The sequence below is a fragment of the Atractosteus spatula genome, chromosome 18 (assembly GCF_055471065.1).
Source record: "Atractosteus spatula isolate fAtrSpa1 chromosome 18, fAtrSpa1.hap1, whole genome shotgun sequence".
NCBI lineage: Eukaryota > Metazoa > Chordata > Actinopteri > Semionotiformes > Lepisosteidae > Atractosteus > Atractosteus spatula.
Genome location: NC_142723.1, coordinates 16,286,104 through 16,300,736, shown reverse-complemented (window position 1 = coordinate 16,300,736; position 14,633 = coordinate 16,286,104). Strand labels below are relative to the sequence as shown.

Below are 14,633 nucleotides of genomic sequence, written 5' to 3'. Positions count from 1 at the left end.
AGAATGAGTCTGGCTAAGAGCAAGAGCAATACTCATTGAGATAGGGCTGTGATATTAAGCAAATTCAAGCATGTTTAAAGGGATGATTTTACCAAAGGTAATAGTGGAAGTTCATTGTGTTATGAAGCAATTGCTTGGGCACAGGCTGCAGGGCTTTATCCATTCAAGCAACACCTGGAGTTTTACAGGCAAGGTGGAGGAAAAGCTTGTGCAACAACTACCATAGATGAAGATGAAGCACCCTAAATTCATGACTGACAGGCACTCTGAGCAGCCTGCACGGGCAAAGGAAACGTAGACGCAAAGAAATTAAGACTCGTTCTTCCTACATGAAGTGACCCCACTAAAATATCCGAACCAAACCCCGACATTCACAAATTGATTTAAGAAACAATCCAAAGACACTAGTTTATTGCAAAAATTGAACAAAAAGAAACCGTACAGGCGTAACCCGGCCGGCTGTTATCCAGACGCTCCGGCGGTCGGCAGTCTGGAGCCCCGGGAGAGGAAACGCTCCAGTCAGGACAGCCGGCCGGAGAGACGGTGGGCACCTGGGACCGCGAGGTGAGTCCGGCTGCTCTCCGGGATCAGCTGCTGCTTGAACAGGGTAGAAAAAGCGTTTCCAATACATATAGTCGCAAGTTCTGGCCTCTCGCCTTAACCTATACAAAAGTAGCACCACTTTTGGAAAGCAAAAAAGGTTAATTCGCAGGGAGGTGTTCAACGGAGCGAAACCGTGTTTTACCCGTACTGACCATTTCCCCGTGGAATTCCCCCCTCAGATTAAGTGAGCGCAGCTGTGTGCTTCTTCTTCACAATCTGCTTTGCCATACTGAAAAGCAAGTTGGTGCTGGGATTTCTCCGACTACAAACACAAAGCTCTTTCTTTAAACCTGAAAGCAAGAGGCTCTGCAAGCGGAGTGCAGACCGGTTGGATTCTCACCTTCGAACTGGCCGCTCATCTGTCCAGTTTCACGCCACACGGGAGCTCTGCGCTTCGGCGTCCAGGCTGTTGTAGAGGACAGGAAGGCCGGGGAGCTGGAGAGGAGGAACTAGGGAATAAGACACCTGCTGAAACACCACTAACAAACCTGAGCAAGCACTAAAAATACAGGTAGCCATTTTAAATAGTAGCAACAACTATCCGCTCCATTTCGCCTGTTGAAAGATACGAAAGTTACTGGTTTAGTTTGAGTTCAACGTCTCTTTGAAAGCCAGAAAACCTTTTCTAAAATCCAGTTAATGGTCGTTTTTTTAATTATTCTGAAGTTCTGATGCCTTCTCTCGTTTCATTTTGAACTGCTCCTCTCCAAATAGGAAGAAAACTTGTCCGACATTCTGCTACTCAAATAAAGCGAAACACCCCGAGAATATTTCCCTGCACCTACAAAGCCGCTATTTAAGGACGAAGACGCTCTACTGCTGCCAGAACAAGTTGTAAAGGAGACTAATTGAAGGCGGGTAAAGATTAATCACACCTGGCTCTGGTCTGTTAATTAATTAGACATGTGTAAAACACGGACTGGACTCTGGAGTTGGCATGGATCCCTAAGTGTTTCCGACACAAGTAATTGGAGTCAATCCCATTCCATAATTCTAACTACACCGCTGATGAAATAACCTTATTAAAACTTTAATTAAGGATTTACGATTTGTTTACAGTTTAATTCAAAATACTATATTCATCCCCATCTATCATCAATAGTAAAAGGTTACAAGTTAGCGACACCCCTGCGCCAGAAACAGTGTTTCAGAATTCCGTCTTTTAGCTTTGGGTCAAGCAGTAAGAATTATACTGTTAGTGTTTGACAGTCAGTCTCACCTGTGATTACTGTACTGTACGTCACTCACTGACCGTGGTTCCCCTTTCACTGTAGAACGTGTGTATACAGTGTAGAACACGATATGGACTCTTAATGACTTTTTAAATTAATCAAAATGAATTTGCATCTCTTAGAGATGACACTTATGAGTTAATATAAAACTCTGCTTCCACTAGTTTATTGTCAGCTGTCGGATATTCATAAACAACACTTTCACTACCTGCACTGTGCATTTGACTACAATAACGTTCACTTATTATAGTACATGAAATAATAGCGTCTCTCATAGTAATAATAAGAAGCGATGTGATGCCCCATTGATTGCAAAACTAGTTATTACATCCTTGTCACTGTTCTGTTTTCTGTGCATACACCAGTTCACTTTCTATTTACATGCATGGCTTTTGATTTTTAAATCTTTAATCTTTAAACTTGTATGTGGAACCTTGTCAAACGCCCATGGAAATATAAATATACTGTCGTGACACCTACTGTTCTTAAGGAACTAAAGGGATATTCTGCCCGGACACCAACTGGAGTACAAAACATTTAGACCAATTTAATCGTCCATGTAGTTTTTTTTTAAGTTGTCTTTAGATCATTAAAAACATTTTGTTTAAAAAATAAATTAATGCTTGATGAGAGAGAAAACAGGGGAACCGCCTTGTCTCGGGGCTGTGACTTGGCTTTAGGCTGAATAAGAGATGTACATGGCCAGTATTCGGCATGGCCGGCCTGGTGGCTCCGCGGGCTGAACCATCGGACACGTCTAAAGTTCAGAGAGCAGATCGACTCCCGGAGAGTCTTGAGTTAAAGTCGAGCCCCGAGCCTCCCCGTCAGTCTGAGATCTAAGCCCCGGGTGAAGCTCTCGTGCTGTCGGGGTGAGTTTGTAGAAGGGGCTGTTCTCTACCACGCCGGCCGTTTTGGGGGGCTCCATTTTCGGGGCCTTCCAAAACAGGGAAAATGGGGGGTTTAAGTCCTTTATAAATGCATAGTTCGGAATTCAATTCTAAAAAGCAGCCCCTTTTACCACTGAGACACCTTCAGGACAAGTGGGGCACTAGCAGTGAAAGAGAGGTGCAGTCCTAACTAGGAGCGACAGGGGTCCCTCTCCAGCACATTTCTTTTGATTCGATCAACCAGCCGCAAGCTAAACGAGTTCAGAAACAGCTTCGTAGGGGAATTTTGTTGTATTAGGTTGTCGGAAAATCTTTAGCCGTTAAATGCTTTGTTAAAATTGACTATTTATCTTCAGTACCGTGAGTGCTGAGCCCTTGTAACAGAGTGCCCAGCTGTCATTCAGGAGCCGAGCCCGGCCCCAGAGTGACCTTCCTCAGCGGACACGCCCCGTCCACCTGTTCCACAGGTGCGCCCGGCAAGATGGCGGCGGGGTGAGTTTCTGCGGCGTGAGGTGCGTTTGCGTTTTATTTCGAATTTTCTTATTTTAAATGCAAACAATCAAATTTCACTTTGAGGAAAGTTAGACAAAAATGTATTGTTGTTGCAACTTTTGTTAAATGCGTTTGTTTCTCTTTAATTTGTGTTTTAGGACGCCGAAAAGAATCTCCTGCTCGTTTGAGCGTGCTCTCGGAGTTTTAAAAGTCTGCATTCAGCGTTCTTGTACTACCTTTCATGTAAGTATATATCTTTTTTAAGATATGGTATATCTAGCTCTTCTTTTAACGAAAAAACGTGTAATTTATCTTCAAACGTGCTGTAACGTCAGTAGCTGTGTAATCTCTGCTTTTCGGATTCGGGCTATAATAACGCTTACCGCTCAGAAATGATCAAATGTTGTAAAGATGAAATTGAATAATTCGTAAATTTTTCTTTATTTCTCCAGGTGATTAAAAAGGATTTGAAGAACGGACCTCACTTATAAAAGTGTTTTTTTCCAAGGTAAGTTCAATTCCTACCTTCTGCTGCAGTATTTGGGTAACTCGATAAAACAACACGTATTTCCCAGCATTTTAACAAAAGAACAGTTTTATACTTACTTTGAGGAAAGCTGGACAAAATGTATTGTTGTTGCAACTTTTGTTAATTGCGTTTGTTTCTCTTTAATTTGTGTTTTAGGACGCCGAAAAAATCTCCTGCTCGTTTGAGCGTGCTCTCGAAGTTTTAAGTCTGCATTCAGCGTTCTTGTACTACCTTTCATGTAAGTATACATCTTTTTTAAGATATGGTATATTTAGCTCTTCTCTTAACGAAAAAAACTGTAATTTATCTTCAAACATGTGCTGTATAAAATTAGTAGCTGTGTAATCTCTATTTTTCGGATTCGGATTATAATAACGCAGAAATGATAAAATGTTGTAAAACGAATTCGTAAATATTTCTTTATTTCTCCAGGTAACAAAAGGATTTGAAGAACGGACCTCCACTTATGAAAGTGTTTTTTCCAAGGTAAATTCTGTTCCTACCTTCCGCTACACTATTTGGGTAACTCGATAAAACAACACGTATTTCCTAGCATTTTAACAAAAGAACTTGATGACTTATTTTCGTTTCATGGTGCTTTTGTGGAGTAAACTCCTAAGCCTCTGGTTCTTTTTTATGATACTTTTATTCATCTATTGAATTCATTGTGTAAAGATGGATAACACCAACAAAGTGTATCGATGGTTTTCAAAACCGAGTTTATTTGAATATTATACACGCTGTGTTACCTGGTCTTGTATTTACAAGTAGCTTTCAATTTCTATGTGACTGAACGTATTTTCTAAATATTGGAGTAGTGGGACTGAGATGTATTGGTCATTTCCCATGGTTTATTGTTCAATTTGAGTGTTATATATATATATTAAGTCCGATATCCTGTTAACTTGATCCTTTTTTCTTTTGCCTTCAGTTCTGCGGCTCCTGGTTCTCTGAGCTCCGACGATCTCCTTTCCAGCTCCACTCCAGCAACGCGACGAGCGTTGGCAAGTTCTTCTCGACAATGTGTGCTTTTCCTTGAATTTTATTTTGATACCCGTGGCTTGATCTGTAGTGTACCCTTTATGTACCGATTTATCTTGTTCTTAACCTGCATGTTTGCTGTTGACTGCTGCTATTGGATGTGCTGCGGCTCCTGGTTCTCTGCACTCCGACGATCTCCGGCAATTTATTCTTGACAATGTGTGCTTTTTCTTACATTTGATTTTTGTTACCAGTGGCTTGATCTGTAATGTTCCGATTCAGTGCTGTATTTTATTTTTGATCTGCATGTTTTCTGTTGACTGCTGCTATTGTATTTGCTGTGAATTCTGCAATAAAAACTCTCATTTCATTGTCTGCATTGTCCTGTATTTTCGAAGGTGCGAAGGGTTGTCTTGCGGTGTGCGCCACGCACCGCAAGGCGACACCCTGTACCGCACTACTTTGACTTGGAAAAGTGCGAAGACTCCCGCCTTTTTAGATAGTCTATGGGGGGGGGGGAAAGGGTCCCTAGGAGGGAGCGTGGGTATAGCCCTGGGGGGAGGAGAACTGAGGATAGCTCTAGCCAAGCCCCCTCACTCCCAGCAAGAGGGGAAGGCAGGCTGGAGATGGCCTCGGCCCGAGAGAGAGGAGGCACCCAGGGCGGACTCAGCCTATCAGTCACAGCTTGCAACTGACAGCTTTCTAAGTCCACACCCCAGGAGACCTGCCTCGCTGCAGGGACCAAAGCCACCACCAGCCTGCCATCCTCTCCTGCCGGGAGCGAGTGGGCTTGGCGAGGCTCGGCTTGATTGCTACCACACCCCGAAGAAGACCCCAGATACTAAGTTTTTTGGCGGGAAAATCTGGACACGCTTAAAAAGGGGGTAGCCTTTGACCTTTTCAAGTCAAAAAGCGATAGGGGGTCCCCTTGCGGCCACAAACTGTTAGCAAAATCTCTCCGCCAAAAAACTCACCAACATCGGGGGTTTTCAGGGACAAGGGGTACAGAACTCTGCACAAGAAATCAAAGAACAAAATCAAGGTTCAATCAACAATTTATTGAGCGAAAATGGCATACAAAATAAAGCATTACAATACGTCGGATGCACAGGCGTCGAAGTGAAAACTAACATGCATTTCAATTACAAAGTGTCAAAGCACGGCTACATTAACGCTAAATACTGTTACAAGTCAACAGAGTAAGAAAACATTTGCAAGCAACTACATGTTAAAACAGAAACATACAGCACGTTACTGGTTCTCCGAGGCTTCTGTCGAGGCAGCGACCGGAATGAAGACTGGAACTTCGTTGCATTTCCTGTAAAACAACAAAAATAAGAATTAATTTTCGGTTACAAACAGGATATTGAAATTACCCCAGAAAGATAGATCTTCTGAATCGAGTCTTACGTTCAAAAGATGAAACAGTTTAAAAATATTTACAGATGCAATAAAGCGATTAGCCTGGTGTAACAGTTACATTTCAAGTGTGAATACTGAAACAATACAGCTAGAGTGTGTCGATTAGAAACTACCACTACTAATGTGCTCTTTAAAGTTTTCCATTTTGACTAGCATGTTCGTTTTCTGCAACAATTAATTGAACACACAAAATTAATCCATATCTTTATAGGCTCCGTTGTTTTAATTTTTGTGATGCAATTTGGAAGCCAAAACGGTTTCTGAATAATTTATAATACGCAGAAAGAAAACCGAAATGATCGTAGTTTAGCGAAAAACGAGTTCTATAAACAGCAGGCCTACAATTTTGTCGGGTCAAAACCATTTCTGCATTTTCGGGATCTACATTATCTAATGTAGTTCAAAATGATACGTGTAAACGAATAAAAAGGTTTTTACTTACATCGATAATTGCAGCAGCTGAGCCAAGCATGTCCTGCCCGCAGACACCAAACTGGAAACACAAGAACACAAGTATTTAGACGATTATTTAAAGATAATTGAAACCAAGGTTTCTTAGTAGCAAACAGCGTTTTCACCAGGCTAGATAGCGCAGAAAACATTTCAAAAAGATACGTGTAAAGAAATTAGTAAAACGTTTATACTTACTTGGATAATTGCAGCAGCTGAGCCAAGCATGTCCTGCCCGCAGACACCAAACTGGAAACACAAGAACACAAGTATTTAGACGATTATTTAAAGATAATTTAAACCAAGGTTTCTTAGTAGCAAACAGCGTTTTCACCAGGCTAGATAGCGCAGAAAACATTTCAAAAAGATACGTGTAAAGAAATGAGTAAAACGTTTATACCTACTTGGATAATTGCAGCAGCTGGGCCAAACATGTCCTGCCTGAAGACAAACACAGATTTTAGAATTTAAAGACCACCAAAACTAACAAGTATTCGTTGCAAGAGAGATTTGTATCACTTTTTCCCGAGAGGTTTAGACTACATAATTACATGAGTTAAATTTTATCTATATTCAAATAAAGGAAAAATAGAAAATAATCCTAAAAGACGCGGAACAAACTCATTCAGCTCCGCTCTCTCCAGCAGAACCTGGCGCACAGGTGCGCGGGGCGTGGCCTGCGAGAGATGTCATTCGAGTGGGCGTGGCTACAGCTTTTTTTCTTGGCTCCACCTGAAAACTTGTTAAAGAAATCGAGCCTGTTTACAGAAGCCCCCATGAGTTACATATTTCAAAATCTTTTTTCCCATGGCCATCTGAGTAATCCGAGTTAATGCATTCAATCATTATTAGTGTTTGAGAGCCACAGGAATGTGAATGAGAGTTTTGCAAAAGGCAGGCGAGCTGTGGGGTCTGAAGTTCTTTGCAGGACGCTTACTGTTCTATAGCCTTATTTATCTTAACTCTGCACCAAGAAGTCAGATTTATCTTCCGTAAACGTTTATCATGCACTCAATTTACCACCTTTGCAGTCATTAGTCGTGCAGCTGATGTGCTCATTTAAGAAGTTAAAAGAACATGAGAAAGTTGAAATAATATTCTATCCATGTAGCCCTTTTGGTTACTGGTATCAGTTTGATTTAATAATCTCACACAGCCATTGCTCAAAAGAAGACAGGCTGTTGGTTTCCACAAAGTGGCTGGATCACCTGTGCCATTCTCCCACAACTCTTTGTGTTAAGAACTTTTCAATGTACTTCCCAATGATATCCTTTCATGTTTCCCTTGGTTCACGTCAAAGTAGTTCACACAGTATTACTGCAACTTAATCTTTTAACTGGTTACCTATAGCAACTCCTTAACTCACTAGCATAGTTTTCAACACTTGTGAACTACATGTATACCGAAGTACGTTTTACATTCAAATAAACTCAGATTTCCCAGCCTAACCCAACCCAACCCCAATTCTAAGCTTTAAGCCTTACCCTAAGCACTAATCTGTATATGGAGAAAAGATCAGAAAAGCTGCAGTTTACAAAAGAGGAGGTCGATCCAGCGGCTCTCACTGCCATGCCTCAGCCTTCATGTTAAGTGGAGACCTGACCTCACATCTCCTCGGTCTGCTACTGACTCACTACTGATGGCCTGGCTGTGGTTCTCCCAGGGAAGTTTTTATCCTGACCTTATAATCATCCTCCAGCTGAATCTCCTAAGCTTCCCTATGCTCTTCAGCTCTGGTCGCATAGTAACCTGTAATCCTTTTTAGAGAACTCTGCTTTCTTGCAAGGCAGTATGACACCACATGAGCTTCTTACCAAAAGAGCATAACTCAACAAATCTCAAGCAACTCCAAAACACTTCACTTCTCAATGTGGAAAGTCAAATTTGTTTTGCAATTTTAGCAAGTAGGCTGACTAGGTTCATGTTGAATAACAATTGTATTGATGCATCTGTTCAAAAGGGTGGAGTTTCAGAAGTGTCGGCCTGCCTGGAACATGCTGGCATCACTTCTAAGATCACAGGAAGTGCAAAGCAAAATAAAGGGGAGCTCACAGATCTATGTTTAGATCTAGCTAAGGCTAGACATCGTCCTTTGGGCTAGAGACACAGAGCAGGGAGCCCTCACTGAACTGACAGGGCCCTGGGGAAGAGAATAGAGGAGGCACATCAGCTCAGTCCCACAGCCTTGAGTGTCAGCGGAACAGATGAGAGTATAGAGTCTCCCAGCTGTAGGGAATTTGCAGGACAGTCACTTTGGAGAGACCTGGGGCTGCTTGGTGTCAAACAAGCAGCAGAGAAAAAGTCAGTGCCCAAGGTCAGTAAGCAAGCAAATGCAGTATCCAGATGGATCTGGATCACAAGGAACAAGCTTTGACAAACTAAAGCAACCTGTTGGGACAAATGGGTGGATCTGAAAAACAACATAAACAATCAAATAAATCTCAGAGGGTTATATGAAAAATGAAAAATTAGTTATATGACTTGACACTCCTGTGTTAGTTCATTGTAAATTGTCTTCTGGCAGGGATTACACTAACGAGACATCTGATGCGAGTTTCTGGTCCTCCTGAGAGGAGATATGTGACCATTATGAAGGAAGATGTTTATGGTCCACTTCCCATCCCTGGATTTTTCAAAATGGTAGAAGCTGTAAGAGCACTTCATGAATAATAATTCATTAATAATGGGTTGTGTCTAAGAAGGGCAGGCCAGGAGGAAACTTATGAGGACACATTTTTAGGAGATGAAAGGATTTACAGATATCAAGGGATGAAAATGTAAACTCCAAAGTGATGGAGTTGTTTGAGTACATGAGGGAAAAACCAAAACCATAATCAGAAATAAATAAAATGCTATTTCAGACTCTACAGATAATTCAAAAATGTTGCCCTGCTAGTTTTTTTAAATGTCTACTTACCAAGCCACCAGACCAAGACCAGACTCAGTGAAAAGGAAAGGAGGCTGTTCAAAAGGAAAATCAGTTAAAAATCATCAGCCAATACAGGGCATCTAAAATACTGGAAGGCAAATTTTGTCTCAAAGTAATGCCTCAATCTCCTCAGTTAACTAAAATCACAACACTCTCATCAAACATTGTTATTTGTTTTAATATAGGGGATTCTATTAGCAAAGCATGTTTTTATAACTGTCCTTCACCGTTGTGATACATCAACTGAGAACACCATTCCAATCATAGCAGACATGGACAAACAATATTGAGTGCTGAAGTGATGTGCTAAAACCACAAAAAAAGGAATATATATATATATAAACTATAATCAAATTATTTTCTTTCTCCCTTAATCTTTTTCTGAAATAGATTGAGGTATTCTGTGCTGAAGAGTTTAAAAAGAACACACTGAATAATGTTCAGGGGAAATGTATTAAAGCAACATCATAGTGTCCCTAGAAGGCTTCTGTAGGCACCTTCCATTTTGGCTCAAGCCCAGGCTGTGGTGTTTCTGAGCCAAGATGGCTTCAGAGCAGGCAGAGATCTGGAAGCAGGTGTGCACTATCGAGCTGGACACACCTGGCCACTCCGCATGAGGATTTTAGGGCTTTTGGGATTGGTTCCCATGGAATTAGCCCAGCCCCTGAAATTAATGAAGAGGCTTATAAAAGTGAAGCCTGGGAGAAACACTTCTACCTTGTGTCTTCAGTGGAAGAGGAACATGAGACTCTTCACTATGAGCTGTGTTGCCAATGTTCCTGTTTCTGGAATATTGGGAGCTGTTTGGAGAATAGACCAAGATATTAGTTGCATGGAAAATTCAACCAGCACACTGTTCCTGAAGCCAGTTGATTCTCTTTGGGACTTACCAAGCTGAGCTGTGGCTTGAAAAAGCAGTAAGTGAAACTATCCAGTAGGGAGTGCTACATGTTGTGAGATCATCTGTGAAAAGGATGTGTTCCAGTTCAGGAGTAAGTAGGTCATGTTGAGGTGACCTGAAGCTGTGGAGTAAATTGGCATTCCAGAACTACTGGTCATTGATGTTGAATGGAGATGTTCAGGGTGTTGCATGTGAAAATATACTGAGCTTGTCCACATTGCTTAGTGTTGAAAGACTTTCTAGATGAGGCTGGTTAGCTGCTCCTCTGTACTGACTGGAGGCAGTACAGTTCTAGGCACAAAACTATAGAAACCCTGCACAATTGATGTTTCATGGGTATGTACAATAACTTGCATTGATCCATCTCCAATGATAGACATTTTGGGGGGGGATCCATCCAGTATGTTTTTGCAGCATGCAGTTGTGAAGAGGTGCGACAATAACCCTATTCCAAGGAACTAGGTTTGGAGGCTTTGGAAAGCTGTATACCAGGAAGAGCCCTGTGTGTTCCTGTCTATGGGATACCGAAACCCTGCTGCACAGCCAGTGAGGAGACATCCCTACACTGAAATTCCAGGTAGGACACTGCTGTACTCGACTCCTGAAATGGGTGGAAACTGAAGGTACTGTGGATAAAAGCATCAGTCCAACACCCCAGTCCTTTTGTGCTAAAGGGAGCTTCTTCACAGCAGTACCTTACCTGGTCAAGCCTGGGGGGTGGTGTGGGAGTCCTTCAATGAGGGCTCATGATCTGGTAAGGTTGAGGAGCTCATGCTCTCCAAGCTTGGGGATACAAAATGACTGGCCTGGGAACTAATGTTGCTATTGAACTGTTGAGAGAATGTTATAATGGTAAAACTGTTGGGACTTGGTCATGTAACCTTTTTCCTTTCCCACCTGCAGAAAGAGCCCTTGGGGAAGGGTGGAGACATCCTCCACACCGCATTTGTAATGTGGGACCAAGATGCTGGGTTTGTCTGGTGATCCTCTGACCTTCTGTCATGTGCTTGACCCTGATCTTGTGACTACTTGTCCTTACAATAAAGTGAAGGTGTCATTGGAAGTTTCTTGTGTGTACAGCCTTCAACTCCTAAGAACTGTCCTCTGTGGTACTGGTGGATCCTCCCCAATGCTTAAGTGATCTGATTAGTTGGAGGACTGCAATTGGTAATTCCTCAGAGGTAGTGTTTCTTAGGGAACATTGCCACCTGGAGAATATGTACAAGGAGGGAAAGCTGGGAATATGAACTGGTTGGTCTTGAGACACAATTGCATCTTGGTTAGAGCAAGGAGCTTCAGTTCTGCAGTTGTCACACTTGTAATGCACAGGTTAAACAGCCTGAGCCTTACAATTGCAGACAACCACTAGCCTTGACAGCCCTAAGGGATTGTAGATTTGCAGTGCTGTTACAGCACAGCAACCCACATGCCAAGCTGGGAGGTGATGGGGGTTTCCTGGCTGGAATTGCTCTATTCCCACCTCAGCTGTGGCTGCTTTCTGCACCTACTGCAGTGCAGTTTCCCTCAAAGGTGAGTAGCATAACTAGTATTTCTGAATTGGAAGAGCCCTACACATTCACCCAGGAATCAAAACCCTCCCCTAGGGCAGGGCTCTCCATACCTCACCCTGAGAACTGCCAAATTAGTTCAGCTTTAGTTAACTAGGAGCAACGCTGAAAGTTGTACTGCTACCCAATGTGATCACGCGCTAGTAAGAGATGCTGAGCTTGGAGGGTCTTCTGTATTTTGTTGCAATGCTGCCTAAACGACTCGGACCAGTTCGGTTTTCCTGCGCCGTTGGAGGGGGGACAGGGTAACGTCACCCCTCCGAAGTAATGAGGCGTTATATAGCGGAAACAAAAGCAACACAAACCGGCTCAAACGCAGCACTAAGGAATGCGGTGGGTTAAACCATCACATTAAACCAAAACCGCGCTGTGCTCTATGACTCGTCTGAAGGATCTCCTCATGAAGCTATATCCGTTAGCCGCAGAAATAAAAGCTGACATAATACGACCTATGTTCAAACTCAAACCAGCAGCTCTTTTTCTCGTTTGTTCCGTGACTACATGCGACTGAGTATCACATTAGTAATTCCGTACCCTACCGTGGTACGCTTAACAAATGCCTTTCTTCCTTCTTACAAATAGCATTGAATTGCCGGGGATATTCAGTTATATACTACCACGAGACAGAACAAGTAATCACGGTCTACATATGAACTTACTGCTGCGATTAGTTGAAATGTTCCGATTCGGAGCTGCAGTTCGTGCTTATCAGAACAACGGCAATGCTGAGCTCTCAGCCCGGCACTGAGCACCAGTGCGCTCCAGCTTCATTCCGCACGTTTTCCGTTGCAGCTGAGCTCAGAGCTAGAGATGAAATCCAGATTGTACCGTATTAACTAGTCCGCAACCGAGTGCTAAAGCCGAAATTCGTTGCATATGACTCCAGACGATTAAAGGTTTTACATGTCATCCACTGCTTCAACTAGGAGCACTGGTGAAAAGGTGTTGTGCCGTTATGTAATTTGATAACTTGCTAAGAGCTCCTTACCTGGAGGGGTGTTCTGGTTTTTGTTTAATCTTTTCCAGAGTTTTGCATCACCTGTATGGTTAGTCCAGGTCTTTAACATAATTTAATAGTTAAGTATAAAACCTGCTGAGCTCAGGCTCTTTAAAAGCAGGGTTGGGAGTCTCTGCTTACTATAGTGTGTATATATCTTGTTACTAAAGTGAAATGATAAAGATTACTATTCCAGTCATTGCGCCTGGGACATGGCACATATTTGTATAACTGCTTCACACATTGCAGTGTGGAGGGGGAGTTGGGGGCAGACATATAGTTACTCTGTAATTTCACATCAATATAGAATGCAGGGCATTTCACAAACCTTGCATTAATGTCACATGCAGATATTGTGAGTGTGAGATCAGATCTGTAACTTAACCTTTCAGTACCTAACAGTCTCATCTTCATGGTCAGAAGGGTTTTATCCCACTGTGGTCTTTTCACTGCAGCACAAAACGAGGTCCTTTTGTGTAGAGAATGCATTTCATCCTGCAGGAATCTACAGATCGGCTGGAATTGACTACCAATCATGCAAATGCAGCAGTAGACACCAGCCACTCTGCACCAACATCTCCTCTACCAGCTAGAGAAGTCAGAAATCAAATTAAGGAAAAACAATAACAAGCTCACGTTGTTAGTCTAGCCTGGAATTTAGCCGGGACTCCAGGGTTAACACCCCTACATTTTAATCTTTATGGTCCTTGCTTAAACATCATCCAAATGATTGAATCTCTCACAGCAAGGGGTAAGATGGAAGAGTATCACCTATGTACATATCTCTCCGACCCCACTTGCAGTAACAGGCTGGATTTCCAGGTTCTGTACCAGTTCTGGGTAGGCTCAGACTTGTTTAATACGGGATCAGACTAAAAGATAGTAATACTGTTTCTTTTTTTTTCCAGATCTGCTTCTGGGTGGTAGGGAGTTCTTCTTGGACAAAGCTTAGAAACCGGAGACGAGCGCTATTGTCAGCTGAGGGGCTGGAGTACCTGTAGTTCCTATTGGTCAGTTGGTCATAAACTGATGAGATGTTTCTATTGGTCAATAAGAGGACGCACCTGTTAAATTCCTATTGGCCAGACATAAGGAACTGAGCAACCAATCATATCGTTGATTAGGTAGCCGGTGAATCTAGATGACAATCTTCATGCATTCCTCCATGAAAGAGGATGTTTGAAGTTCCTGAAAGTACAGAACTGGTAGGATTATAGAAAGACGCATTTTGTTTAAATTAAATAGAAGACAACCTTCTAACCTCTGAATCATTTGTACGTCTTCATAAAAACCACAAACGAGATAGAGCAGAGCTCTTACTAGTGTCATGTTTGACAACGGAATCCACTTTTAAAAAATATTGTGTATACGGGCATGTAGATATATTTTAACATTTTTTCGAATGTATCTCGTATGTGTTTTATTCCGACCGCTGTGGACGTTGTTTTCGATTTCGATCGGTTTCGGTTTAACTGCTAGAAGAGCCTGGAGTTGTGTGTTACGGTGACTGAGAGGTGCGGTCGCCAGTGTGCACAGATAGCGTATAATTTTAACAGTGTGGGACTCACTGAAGCAGGGGACTATTTTTTTATGACTAACTGTAAATCACGTAATTGCAGTGAGAATAAGTTAAAAAGTGCGT

The 14,633-nt window shown here is 42.3% G+C and overlaps 2 long non-coding RNA genes across 2 annotated transcripts; one reads left to right on the top strand and one right to left on the bottom strand.

Moving 5' to 3' along the window:
* Positions 1–3,388: 3,388 nt before the first annotated feature.
* Positions 3,389–5,068, top strand: LOC148818703 (uncharacterized). The gene is made up of 5 exons (XR_016094468.1): positions 3,389–3,457; positions 3,667–3,722; positions 3,900–3,981; positions 4,176–4,229; positions 4,675–5,068. It is a non-coding gene; the product is annotated as an uncharacterized LOC148818703 (long non-coding RNA).
* A 699-nt stretch (positions 5,069–5,767) lies between these two features.
* On the bottom strand, positions 5,768–7,485 carry LOC148818702 (uncharacterized). The gene is made up of 4 exons (XR_016094464.1): positions 7,001–7,485; positions 6,795–6,845; positions 6,589–6,639; positions 5,768–6,042 (listed from the first exon to the last, which is right to left on the bottom strand). It is a non-coding gene; the product is annotated as an uncharacterized LOC148818702 (long non-coding RNA).
* Positions 7,486–14,633: the final 7,148 nt, after the last annotated feature.